Source organism: Lissotriton vulgaris, chromosome 8 (genome assembly GCF_964263255.1).
Source record: "Lissotriton vulgaris chromosome 8, aLisVul1.2, whole genome shotgun sequence".
NCBI classification, from domain to species: Eukaryota; Metazoa; Chordata; class Amphibia; order Caudata; family Salamandridae; genus Lissotriton; species Lissotriton vulgaris.
The window spans coordinates 942,581,950-942,596,644 of NC_141696.1; positions in this window are offsets into that span (position 1 = coordinate 942,581,950).

Genomic DNA, 14,695 nt, shown 5'->3' on the forward strand with positions numbered 1-14,695 from the left:
TATACAGTGCGCCAAACACAGCACTCTTAAATAGTTACCCAGATCCATGGCCTTAACTACATTGGTGCCATTATCTGTGGAAACATAACCAATCTTGCGTTTTATTGGGGACAGCCATTGAAAGACCTTTGTTGTTAAACTCCTTCAAAATTTTTTCTCCTGTATGACTTGTCTCCATGCCAAACATGGCTAGTGTTGCATGTTTCCGAGAAGCTTTAAAAACGTTGTCCTGGTCAACACCTGCCCTTAGCTTTGCTGTAGCTCCTGAAAAAGAGACCCAGTGTGCAGTGATGCACATGTAATCAGTGCCTGCTCCACTGGTCCACATGTCTGTTGTCAGATGTATTGTGTGAACAGCACTCTTCTGCAAAGCTGCCCCAATCACCTTCAGCACATCTTCATGTAGTGCTGGAATTGCAACTCTGGCAAAGTAGAACCGGCTAGGAACCTTCCATTTAGGGCAGAGCGTTGCCACTAATTCAAGAAAACCAACCCTTCCACAAAAGAAAAAGGGCGAAGGTCCAGAGCTAGCATTTTAGCCAGCTTAGTGTTATACAGACGCGTCATTGGGTGGTTGCGTTCAAATGGCGCATCTGAAAGCAACATGCTTCTAATGGTGGGCTGGACCATGATTTTACTGGATGATGATGATGATGACTTCTTCGACCCAGTTACGCTCGGTGATGATGAACTTTTTCGCATTGGTGTCTCACTCTCTCCCACACTCTTAGTGTGGCTCACAGGGGGTGTGCTGCTGACAGGGGTACTGGGTGTAAGTGAAGTGTGTGACGCTTCTTCCTCCTCGTCATCATCAGATGAAAGATCAACGGATGCAGTTTGTTGACTTGCAATTCCGGCTTCCTTGAACACCTTTAGGTGCGCATGCCATTTGAGAGTGTGCTGTCTCTCAAGATGACCTCTCTGGCCTCCGGTACCATAGTTGGTACCAAGCTTACCACGACTAACTCCAAGCTTACAGATGCTACAAATGGCTATGTTTTCCCTTGTTGTGGTAACACTAAAGAAGTCCCAAACGGCGGACTTCAAATGTCTGTGGGGGGTGGAGGAGGCGATACTGGTCATGCTAATTCCAGATGAAGTGGAGGATGTGTGTTGCCAAACTTTACTACGTTGTGCACTTGCAGCACCACTAATTGAGGAAATGGAGGTCAAGGTGGATGGATGTCCCTTCTGGTGGGAAAATATGGAAGTGGTAGGTAGTGGTGTACTAGTTAACTGTGGAGGTCCCATTGACTCGTCGTCAACATCACGCTCAGCAGCTTCTCGGGCTAGGGACAAAATGTCTGTTTGCTGCATGCCCGCTGGGGCTGCAGTGATGTTTATGATGACTGCGTCGTCGTCGTGAGAGTCTTCATCAGCAGGAGTATACGTCACTTCTTGTTCAGCGTCATGATCACACCCCATAAGTACGAGACTTCCGGGGACCTTCCTTTTACGCTTAGCTACCTTTGTCAGATCATGGTGTGCCTCACTCTCAGACGGCTGTGGTGGTTCCCAAGTAAGATGGATATCATCAGAAGGAAGGGGGCTTGAAGAAGATGTAGACACTATCCTTGATCTTTTCCTTGCTAGGGATGTGGAAGACAATGAATGATCAGGAGGAGTGGCTTCCTCAAATGATACCTCGGCTTGAATGTCGATTTCCTGATGTGCCCCTACTTCGGGAGGAACAACTATTGTGGGCACTTGTGCCACTCCATACACCTCTGCTTGCGCATCTCCTTGCGCTGCCTCTCCTTCCACATGTACTTGGGCTTGTACTTGCACATGTAGTTGTTGTTGCGGCTGTGGTTGTTGAACACTCATCAGATCAGTTACAACAACCTGTGTTGATTGAGGGACATTGCTACTACTTTCTTGCGATGAGCCAACATCACTCGTCGATGGTGATTGAACAACTATACTGGCGGCTTTTAAAGCACTCAAAGGCTTGGAGTTAAGTTGGCGTGGTGGTGGTGGCACTGAGCCCATTGGAGTGGGGGTGCTGCTCCCGGCAGCTTGGTCCCCAGCAGACCCCGCTGCTGCTGCAGGCGTACTTATTTTTTTCCCCAAAAATGTGGCGGTCGGCACACCAGTCTTCTTGGTAAATGGCGCCACTTGCTTCTTCTGCTCCTTACTGGCAACTTTCTTGCTAGAGGAGCTACGGGGAACTTTTTTTGGGGCCATCTTCTTCAGATGTCAGAACAGCAGGCCGCAGTTGCACGAGTTGCAGAGTTGTCTTGTCTGTGGCCATACGTGACGTCGCGTGACGTTATGCTGCACACACCGCTGCAGGACTTCTTCCTGGCACTGGTGGTTCTCTTGTGCACCTAAAAGCAATGGAATACAGAGGAACATCAGTTATGCAGCCAAAAAAATCGAAAAACATATAAAAATCAGCACAATCCCATGCCATCTATGCCCTCCATGATGTTTAAATTCAAGACACCCCACAGAAAGACTAGGCCCATGCACCACTCACTACCCCTGGGCATAATGGATGAAAGCTAGGCAAAATGGGTGCAGGCCTGAGAAAACTGCCTGCATTCAAAATGGCCCCTTGCCCCCCAGCACATGGCCAGGGCCTGACTGTACCAGCACTCAAAATGGCCCCCACCCACATGGCCAGTCCCCATCAACACCCCAAAAAATCGAAAAACACACAAAAATCAACGCAATCCCATGCCATCCATGCCCTCAATGATGTTTAAATTCATGACACCCCACAGAAAGACTAGGCCCATGCACCACTCACTACCCCTCGGCAAAAGGCCCCAATAGCAGCCAAAAAATCGAAAAACACACAGAAATCAGCACAATCCCATGCCATCCATGCCCTCCATGATGTTTAAATTCAAGACACCCCACAGAAATACTAGGCCCATGCACCACTCACTACCCCTGGGCATAATGGATGAAAGCTAGGCAAAATGGGTGCAAGCCTGAGAACACTGCCTGCATTCAAAACGCTTCTACAGAGGGAGAGTGGTCCACAGGAAAAATGTAAATGTTGTATTAACAGATTGAAAATCCGGACTCTGTTTTGGAAATTAGCACAAATGATGAAGAACTGTAAAGAACAAAATATATTGTAAATAGGTATGCAGTAGTAACTGTAAAGTCTTTTCTCTCGCTCTTTATCCTTCTGGCATGTTATTTTGATCACTTTTGGAACTACACCATTTGGTTTAAATCTGCTTAAGTCTGATCTTCCTGGATTCCTTCTTCTGTCAATAACCTGAATTATCACTCTTATGAATTTTATACAAAATTCTCAAAAGACTCACGTATCAAAATCACAGTGGTTAATGGCTCTTGCTCTCATGCATCCACCTTCTTTTATGCTCTTAAACTTACCATCGGTGTTTACCTCTCCACTGATCACAAATCAAAAACTATACTAGTGTCTTTCTATCTCGCACCATTCGCGTTTCCTTTTCAATCCTTCTCACGTGTATTGGGATCAAAGGCTATCTCTTTCAAACCAATTGCGCTCATACATGTAATTGTGATTTTTTACAGCCTTGAAAAAGCCCTGGCGCAAATCGCCATAGGGGCGAAACACGTGTCGGCTGTTCACGTTTTTATCTAAACAAATAAAGAGCAACTTTTCTACACAATATGGACTTCTGACTCTGACTATATAGGCAAGGATTGAGCCTAAGGACATTAAGATTTGATACTAAACACACTCATTACCCCCTTTAAGACTGCATTCAAAACGCCCCTTGCCCCCCAGCACATGGCCAGGGCCTGCCTGTACCAGCACTCAAAATGGCCCCCACCCACATGGCCAGTCCCTATCAATACCCCAAAAAATCGAAAAACACACAAAAATCAGCACAATCCCATGCCATCCATGCCCTCAAAGATGTTTAAATTCAAGACACCCCGCAGAAAGACTAGGCCCATGCACCACTCACTACCCCTGGGCATAATGGATGAAAGCTAGGCAAAATGGGTGCAGGCCTGAGAATACTGCCTGCATTCAAAATGGCCCCTTGCCCCCAGCACATGGCCTGGGCCTGCCTGTACCAGCACTCAAAATGGCCCCCACCCGCATGGCCAGTCCCCCATCAACACCCCAAAAAATCGAAAAACACACAAAAATCAGCACAGTCCCATGACATCCATGCCCTCCATGATGTTTAAATTCAAGACAAACCACAGAAAGACTAGGCCCATGCAATACTCACTACCCCTGGGCACAATGGATGGAAGCTAGGCAAAATGGGTGCAGGCCTGAGAACACTGCCTGCATTCAAAATGGCCCCTTGCCCCCCAGCACATGGCCAGGGCCTGCCTGTACCAGCACTCAAAATGGCCCTCACCCACATGGCCAGTCCCCATCAACACCCCAAAAAAATCGAAAAACACACAAAAATCAGCACAATCTAATGCCATCCATGCCCTCAATGATGTTTAAATTCAAAACACCCAACAGAAAGACTAGGCCCATGCACCACTCACTACCCCTGGGCAAAAGGCCCCAATAGCAGCCAAAACAATCGAAAAACACACAAAAATCAGCACAATCCCATGCCATCCATGCCCTCCATGATGTTTAAATTCAAGACACCCCACAGAAAGACTAGGCCCATGCACCACTCACTACCCCTGGGCATAATGGATGAAAGCTAGGCAAAATCGGTGCAGGCCTGAGAACACTGCCTGCATTCAAAATGGCCCCTTGCCCCCAGCACATGGCCAGGGCCTGCCTGTACCAGCACTCAAAATGGGTCCCACCCACATGGCCAGTCCCCATCAACACCCCAAAAAATCAAAAAACACACAAAAATCAGCACAATCCCATGACATCCATGCCCTCAATGATGTTTAAATTTAAGACACCCCACAGAAGGACTAGGCCCATGCACCACTCTCTACCCCTGGGCATAATGGATGAAAGCTAGGCAAAATGGGTGCAGGCCTGAGAACACTGCCTGCATTCAAAATGGCCCCTTGCCCCCCGCACATGGCCAGGGCCTGCCTGTAGCAGCACTCAAAATGCCCCCCACCCACATGGCTAGTCCCCATCAACACCCCAAAAAATCGAACAACACACAAAAATCACCACACTCCAATGCCATCCATGCCCTCCAAGATGTTTACATTAAAGAGACCCCACAGAAAGACTCAGTCCATGCACCACTCACTACCCCTGGGCAAAAGGCCCCAACAGCAGCCCAAAAAATTGAAAAACACACAAAAATCAGCACAATCCTATGCCATCCATTCCCTCCATGATGTTTACATTAAAGAGACCCCACAGAAAGACTCAGTCCATGCACCTCTCACTACCCCTGGACAAAAGGCCCCAACAGCAGCCAAAAAAATCGAAAAACACACAAAAATCGGCACAATCCCATGCCATCCATGCCCTCCATGATGTTTAAATTCAAGACACCCCACAGAAAGACTAGGCCCATGCACCACTCACTACCCCTGGGCATAATGGATGAAAGCTAGGCAAAATGGGTGCAGGCCTGAGAACACTGCCTGCATTCAAAATTGCCCCTTGCCCCCCAGCACATGGCCTGGGCCTGCCTTTACCAGCACTTAAAATGGACCCCACCCACATGGCCAGTACCCATCAACACCCCAAAAAATCGAAAAACACACAAAAATCAGCACAATCCCATGCCATCCATGCCCTCAATGATGTTTACATTCAAGAGACCCCACAGAAAAACTCAGTCCATGCACCACTCACTACCCCTGGGCAAAAGGCCCCAACAGCAGCCCAAAAAATCGAAAAACACACAAAAATCAGCACAATCCCATGCCATCCATGCCCTCCATGATGTTTACATTAAAGAGACCCCACAGAAAGTCCATCCACCACTGAGTACCCCTGGGCAAAAAGGCCCCAACAACAGCCCAAAAATCGAAAATTCCAAAATTGTAGTTGCAGCAACTGTAATGCCCTAAACAAACTTACTTGTGAAATTTCTAATCCAAAAGTGATCCAAAGAAATTCAAAAAGGCCTCAAATCCAAATATCCAGCAGCATCCACAAAAAGTAATCCTTCCAGGGTCAAGATCCAAATTAAAGTGACCAGCACATGAAGAAAGCACTGGGGGGAGCCTGCTGGACAGGAACAGGAAGTTGGAGAGTTTGGGGCAATTCCTTCCTCCCACCCCCCCCAAAATGGACTCCTTGCAGAAAAAAGTGCAAGCAAATGTCAACCTGAGGAGTTATTCTGATAAAAATCATCATTTTCAGAAGGTGTATGCTGCTTGCTGGTGGATTTCTTGTACAGAATTGCAAATTTTGCAATTTCGCGAGTGCGAGATTGTTGCTGCCCGCCACATCAACGTGTTCGCAATTGCGAGCTCTCGCGATGCGTGCTGTGCAAGGTGGCAAGCCGCGATGACGTAATCGCGGTCGCCAAACTCTCGCGGGATCCCGCAGCAAGATCCAAAATGGCGCAGCACATGCAAAATATAGTAAGTGAACGCCGCGCGCCGCAATATTTTATCACCAAGCAAAAAAATCTGCTGCGTGTGAATTTGAAATTGCCGAAAATCCGCAAATTCCACGAGCGGAACAGATTTTACGCCCACGCTTAGTATGGCCAATTTCTCCGAGTTAGGAGAAATTGTAGCAGTAAAGAAAACTATTTCTATAATGCCGAAAAATTAAAAGACAAATTGTTACACCGGGTTACCCTAGAAAACTCGTCAAAACAGCTCTGAAGAGAGCGTGGTATACCCCAAGAGAGGCACTCATGACCCCAAAAACTAAAGAGAATGACACTCCTTTAAAGTGTGTATTGACCTTCGACCCGAGGGTGAATAAAGTTAAAAGGATTATCCAAAACAATTTGAAATTGATTGAACAATTAGGTATACCCCAACCTTTGTTCGCCTTTAAAAAGGGTCAAAATATTCGGAATCAATTGGTGAGGACAACAACTACTTCTAGACCGTTACCTCCACTGGGGACTAGAGAACTTTTAGGTTTGCCCCCAGTAAATGAGCATTCAGTTGTCAAAATTGCGCTGCATGTGAGCTGAGAAAAGATACTAAAGAAATTGTGATAAACTGGAGCACACATACACAAAAAGGTTTCTCTAATTGTAATTCAAAGAACTTAATTTACTGTATAAAGTGCCTGTGTAATAAATTTTACATTGGACAGACAACCCAAATTGTAAAATCCAGAATTTTACAACATAAATTAAGAATTAAATGTAAAAATACTGGGGCCCCCTTGGTTAGCCATTTCCTGATGCATAACCATTCAGAAAAGGACTTAGAATGGTCAGTATTATGTAAAGTGACCAATACCAATAAAGAAGAGACTGAAATCAAGCTTAACCGGCTAGAGGCAAGGTTAATAGAAAAGCACCAAACATCTAACACTGGTCTTAATGACAGGGATGAGATGTGGGCCTTGTTACTATGACTGTATCCTACCTTAGTGAATAACAATTGGCCTTGAAGTGCTTTTCATGTTATGCTGTGACTATGTTTTGAAAAAAGAAAACAAATGTTTGAGAATACATTGAATTGATACATGAAAATAATGTAGACTGGTGTTTGAATCGATGTTTTTATCTTGTAATTTCCCTCTTGTGCAAGCCTTTGGTATGCTATTAGAATGTGAGAGGTTGGCAACACACATAGGCTATAAGGTTTTTATTTGTTCCCTAGAGAGTCTACATCGTGATTTTTCACCGGTATGATTGATTAGAAAATGCTGGTATTGTTTTTTGTTTATCATTATATGTTGAGATAAGATTAGGGTAAGTGGTACACTTTTACATGCCCTCTTCTTCAATATTATTATTTTCATTATTTTTTTACATGTTTTCATATAATGTTTAAGGGTTTAAGTCCATGCTTCATTTCGTTAAAAAGCTGGTTTTAATGATAGTTCCCCTTGTTCCAATAAGAGTCCTTCATTTGTGATATATGCATGGAGTCCTTCTTTTATGGTCCTTATAGGTAGCAGTCTGACGTAGATAGATAGCCCACGTCCCTAGTTCGAAGTAGTGACATAAGGGAAGGTCAGCGTAATGGTGGGTGGAGACTCGACTGATCCGCCGTTTATTTCTAACCCAGAAGCCTTTCTAGATTCGGCGTTCCCGCGGTTGCAGGAGCAGTTGGTGATTTGGTCCCTTTCCACACTGAAAGAGTGCTTTATTTTAGGCGAGCACGTTGTTTTTTTAAATTTTAGTTGGTGTAACATGTATCTCGTTCAGAAGTATTGAGGCGAGACTTAATTGAACGTCTTGTTCGTTGTAGGCAACGCTGTATCTGCCCTTTATGAAACTGGAGCAGTGACCCCTTAGAAGCGGGTAAGATTGTATTTCGTTTTAGAGATTTTTCACTTTCTCGATAAATGAAGTTAGCTATTCTCACAGCTAGACAATATATATTTGTACATACAGGAGGTGGATACACGGTGGGCCGAAGTAAATTTCCCCCACAAGCGCTTTGAGAGCTGTAAAGAGTCCTCTTTTTTACAAGAGATGTTGACCTAAGGTACGTGGTCATTAGATAAGAGGGCCCTTGATGAGAAACCGGTCATGTTTGGGTGATAAGGGCTATAATGGTGTGTGGTGATTTTGAGTTAATATAATTTCTTGGACCTCTAGTTGTTTAATATATTCCGGTCACTTTGGGTGTTAGATTTAATTTGTTATGTGCTGCCAATTACCTCGAGGGAATCAGATTGCACTGAATTGTTTTTATGAGTTTTAGTCCTCTCTTTTGAGTGGTGTGTGTTCACATGGTAATAGAATTAATGACTGAGAATACACTAAAAGTCTATTTACATTTTAACCTATAGGATTCAATTGGTTGAATTGCCTCTAAGTCCTGAAGAGGCCTGAACTAAGAAAAAGGCTGAAACGCGTCGACTGCATATATAAAGGCATCAACATAAGAAAATTGAGATACAATATATGACATTATATGAATAAGGAGCTCGATATAATTTGGAGGGAGAAAGAAAATGACCCTTTGAAGCTCTTATATACTTTTTGTTGATGACCGGATATAGGGAATGTTGTCACATAATTATAAGTCAACGTCCTTCTATTGAAATAGTTGTGGGCTGTTTAGACCAGCAAATTGGTTACTTATGAAATGTTGTTTGTTTGTATTGTATAAATTGTGTATATTTGTGTTTGTATATATATGTGTTGGCAAATATAAGTGTTACTAAAAAGAAAAAAATAAGCTTAAGGAAACAATAAACAGCTTTAATATTCCTTTTAAGAGTGATTAATGTAGTACTAGCTTATATAGGAAAACAAGTGCTTTTGATTCAACTGAGAATTATTTCTTTATGACCATGATTCTAGGTTAGGAAAGGACAATTAGTGGTGTCTTTTCTATAATTAAGTTATATTTTTCCAAAAACTTTTACGATAGGCATTGCTGTCGTTTAAGTTAGGCTTCAAAAAATACATACAGAACAACATTACATTTGTGCCACTATTCTGGATCCACGGTACAAAAAGGCAGTGGCCAGCAAAGCATTCATTCCTTTTGATGAAGCAGATATTTCAAAGTACAAACATTGGCTAGCTGTGTCAGCCAGTCTGTTTGAAAAAGAAAGGCAGAAAATTCAAGGAGCCGTCAGTAGTCCAACTGAATTAGCAGGCGATCCAGCGTCAAGTTCCACTTCTGAATTTGTGGGCGAAGGGAGTAACATTCCCTCACAGCTGTTAACGACACCAGCAGCAACCGTATCATCATCCTCACCTGCACCAGGCCCAGCTATAATATTGTCTGAAGCAGATTGGCTAACTCATCAAGGGTTTGCTCGTTTCCAGTGCTGAGAAGGTCACAGATGGTACGCAAAGTGGAGCAACCGTGGAGAACCTTGAGTTGATGGTGCAGGCCTATCTGGATGACCCAACCGAGGTCTCTGTTAATACGAACCCATTGCTGTATTGGTACAGGAAAATGGCCCTATGGTCACTGATCACCAACCTGGCTATAAATTATTTGTCTTGCCCACTCGCAAGTGTGTCTTCTGAACGTGTTTTCAGTGCTGATGGTGCCATTGTAACTTCAAAAATTACCCGCCTCTCGGCCAAAAATGGGGAGAGGTTAACACTGATAAAGATGAATCAACACTTGATACCACCAGATTACAAAGTACGTGAATGCACATAGGAAGAAGAGGACGCCGACTTAGGTGACGGAAGTTCTTCTATGTTACCTGACCTACTCCCATCTCAATTCATGGAGTTTGAGGACGAGCTCTACTTCCCTGACAAAGAGCCCTGAAAATGACTTCCTTTTTTTCGTCCTTATTCACTTTTATTCCTGTGTGTCTTTCTTTGTTTTGCAACTTTTACCACAACAAAACTCTAATCACCTAATCACAACAAGTCCATCAGCAGCACTGTCTTCATCTTATATTCCTTATTGATTTGAAGGTGCCGCAGTCTGCGTTCCTGAGGTTCACAAGTTCACAACTCAATCATGCTCCTTTATACTCCTTCTCCAGACTCCCCCTATCCATTTCCCTCAAGGCAGATGGATGGATTAAGACGAGTCCCCACAAGTGGGACTGAAATTACTGACTGACTACATGCTTGCTGATTGCTGACAGAGTTACTTCTGATATTGACAGGAGAGGCTGCCCTGTGGGCTGTCACTTTCCGAAGAAGATGAGGACAAAAGGTAGAACAGGTAATGAATAATTGAGAAGATGGCATGCAGTGGACTGATGAAACCAATTGCTGTTTGTTTTTTGTGCATGAAATGATGATTTATATGTCTTGTCTTAGTTATTATTTAATCTTTCACACAGTAACTGTAACTCATGTCAACAACTCTGTTTTTTTTACCTTGTTTAATTAAAATTGTACTTCAAATTCAGGGGCCACTATATTGCATTTCACAAAATATGCAAAATGTCCTTGGAGCGGACTCACTTGCCAATATACCATGATGATTGATTAAATATTATATCTTTTTTTTTTACAGTCACTCACTGGGATGGATGGATCATCAGCGTCGATTTACGGAAGAACTATGGTCAATTCGTGAGTGGCAAACATGTAAACTAGTCTACAACAACTACTAAAGCAGGACTACATGTCTGTCTATTCGTGGTATGTATTGGTCGAGGGCGAGGCAGTGTACTGTTGGTGTTATGCAAGGCAGAGTCCACTCCAGACAGCAATTCATGTAAAATTGGGGCGATGTGGCTTGCTGCATACAATTAGATATGCTATGTCTGTCTGACAAAGAGCCTAGGTATGCTACATCAGGTTGCTTCACTCAGTGGTGCCTGCCTTGACCCTCTGCATGGCACTGCCTCAAGCTTGGGCCGAACATCCATTATGTTTGCAAAATTTGCTGTTTTTCGGTATATCGCAAATCTCGTGAAAGTACTGAAAAATCACAAATTCTTGAGCGGAACGGAATTTTGGCCCATCCATGCAGCAGGGCCATGCAGACGGTCAAGGCAGGCACCACTGAGTGAAGCATCCTCCTGATGTAGCATACCTAGGCTCTTTGACACAGACAGACAAAGCATATCTACGGTTTAGGGTTCAGTGCGATTTACTAGGGTTTTTGGGTTTAAGTTGGTATGGTTCACACTGATTCTAGAGCTCCAGCCCGATGCAGGCTCGTTCATAATGATGTTGGCAATGTTTTAGGGGGGTTTGGTGTTCCTTGGTCCAGAATTTGCAGAATTTTGCCCTTTTTGGGTGTTTTTCGGGTGTGTGTGTTTGGGTGAAAACTAAATGAAAACTAGTCATAGATCGTCTTCTTCTTCTTCTTCTTCAAAGAGCGCAGTGGTTCGATTTTGTTCTGCCTTGCTGAGATTCTTGTGAATCGCTGGAACAAGTGACTGTCCAGTTGAGTTTCAAGAGGATCAATCTAGTGGAAGTGCTGAAAACAGCAATGTTTTGTGAACAGCGCAATTTGCCATGTTTTGAATATACCAGCATTGCATGTTTTTGGGGCGCTGTTTGGGGGTGTCCTAGATTTGTGGGGGAGGGTGTGTGGGTCTGGGAGCACTGCTGGGATAGCATCATTTTTATTGGAAGTGATTTGAAGAAAATCCATGGTGGGAAAGAGGAGTTAGGGCCTAGCTGCAGACCGCGTTTGGACCGATGTTGACTGGTTGGCTGAAAATTTTCTAGGTATGAGTTTTTGCATTTTTGCTTTTTGCTTGTTTAGGGGTGTTCTGCTATTTTGCGGGTGGCTGCAGTGGTCTGGGGGCATAGCTCGGAAGGTCTAATATCGGAATCAAGTTTATTGGACCAAATGCATGGTGAAAAAGTTTTTGCGTTTTTGCTCACTTGCCTGTCTTTGGGGTGCTGTTTGGAGGGCTTCTAGGTTTTTGTGGGTGGGGTTTGGGGTCTGGGAGCACTGCTGGCACAGTCTAATGTTGATTGCATTTGTTTTTGAGGAAATCCATGGTGGAAAAGGGGAGTTAGGGCCTAGCTGCAGAGCGTATTTGGACTGAATTGAAGGTAGGCCCATTTTTGCTTTTTGCCTGTTTGGAGGTGTTCTGCTTTTTGGCGGGTGGCTGCAGGGGACTGGGGGCATAGCACAGAAGGTCTAATATCAGAATCAAGTGGTTTGGAGAAAATCGGAGGTGAAAAAGTTTTTTCGTTTTTGCTCACTTTGCCTGTCGTTGAGGTGCTGTTTGGGGGGCTTCTAGGTTTTTATGGGTGTGTTGTGGGGTCTGGGAGCACTGCTGGCACAGTCTAATGTTGACTGCATTTGCTTTTCAGGAAATCCATGCTGGAAAAGGGGAGATAGGGCCTAGCTGCACAGCGCATTTGGACTGAATTCCAGGTAGGCTCACTTTTTGCGGTTTTGATTTTTGGCTGTTTGGGGTTGATAGGTCTGGGGGCATTGCTGTGAAGGTCTGATACCGGATAAAAGTGGTTTGGAGAAAATCGGAGATGAAAAAGTTTTTCCATTTTCAGGCATTTTGCTCACTTTAGCGTTTTCGGGGGGCTGTTTGGGGGGGTTCCTGGTGTTTGTGGGGGGGTTTTGGGGTCTTGCAGCAACGCTGGGTATGGATACTTTTGATTGCAAGAGGTTTGAAGAAAATCCATGGTGGCAAAGGGAAGTTAGGGCTTAGCTGCAGAGCGCGCACGGTCTGATCTGGGAACTATGCAGAAATTTGTCAAAGTCCCAATGTTTCCATTTTTGCTTTTTGGCTGTTTGGGGGGGTTAAACTTGTTTTTGCCTGGGTTGACGGGTCTGGGGGCATTGCTAAGAAAGTCTAATACCGGATAAAAGTGTTTTGGATAAAATCCATGGTGAAAAAGTTTTTAACTTTTCAGAGTTTTCACTCACTTTCGTGTTTTCGGGGGCCTGCTTGGGGGGTTCCTGGTGTTTGGGGGGGGGGGGTTTGGGTCTTGGAGCAACGCTGGGTATGGATACTTTTGATTGCAAGAGGTTTGAAGAAAATCCATGGTTGCAAAGGGGAGTTAGGGCCTAGCTGCAGAGCGCGCACGGAGTGATCTGGGAACTATGCAGAAATTTGTCTAAGTCCCCATTTTTCCATTTTTGCTTTTTGGCTGTTTGGGGGGTTAAACTTGTTCTTTTCTGGGTTGACGGGTCTGTGGGCATTGCTAGGAAGGTGTAATACCGCATAAAAGTGTTTTAGATAAAATCCATGGAGAAAAGGTTTTTAACTTTTCAGAGTTTTCGCTCACTTTTGTGTTTTCGGGGGCCTGCTTGGGGGGTTGCTAGTGTTTGTGGGGGGGTTTTGGGTTCTTGGAGCACCGCTGGGTATGGATGCTTTTGATTGTGTGAGGTTTGGAGAAAATCCATGGTGGCAAAGGGGCGTTAGGGCCTAGCTGCAGAGCGCGCACGGAGTGATCTCGAAACTATGCAGAAATTTGGCTGTTTGGGGGGGTTAAACTTGTTTTCTCCTGGGTTGACGGGTCTTGTGGGATTGCTAGGAAGGTCTAATACCGGATAAAAGTGTTTTGGATAAAATCCATAGTTAAAAAGCTTTTAACTTTTCAGAGTTTTCGTTCACTTTCGTGTTTTTGTGGGCCTGCTTGGGGGGTTTCCTGGTGTTTGTGGGGGGGGGGGGTTGGGGTCTTGGAGCAACGCTGGGTATGGATACTTTTGTTTGCAAGAGGTTTGGAGAAAATCCATGGTGGCAAAGGGGAGCTAGGACTTAGCTGCAGAGCGCGCACCGAGTGACTGGGTACTATGCAGAAATTTGTCAAAGTCCCAATTTTTCCATTTTTGCTTTTTGGCTGTTTGGGGGGGGTTAAACTTGTTTTCGCCTGGGTTGACGGGTCTGGGGGCATTGCTAGGAAGGTCTAATACCGGATAAAAGTGTTTTGGATAAAATCAATGGTGAAAAAGTTTTTAACTTTTCCGAGTTTTCGCTCACTTTCGTGTTTTCGGGGGCCTGCTTGGGGGGGTTCCTGGAGTTTGTGGGGGGTTTTGGGTCTTGGAGCAATGTTGGGTATGGATACTTTTGATTGCAAGTGGGTTGAAGAAAATCCATGGTGACAAAGGGGAGTAAGGGCCTAGTTGAAGAAAGCGTTTGACACTATTTTCAACTTAGGGCTCTTTAGGGTTAGCAGTATTGCATGTCTTTGGGGGTGTTCGAGATTTTGGCAACTGGGTTCTGGGGTCTACTCTTGGAGCACTTGTCGAGAAATGTCTATTTTTGGTTGCAAGTGGTTTGAAGAAAATCCATTGTGGGAAAGGGGGGATTTGGGCCTACTTT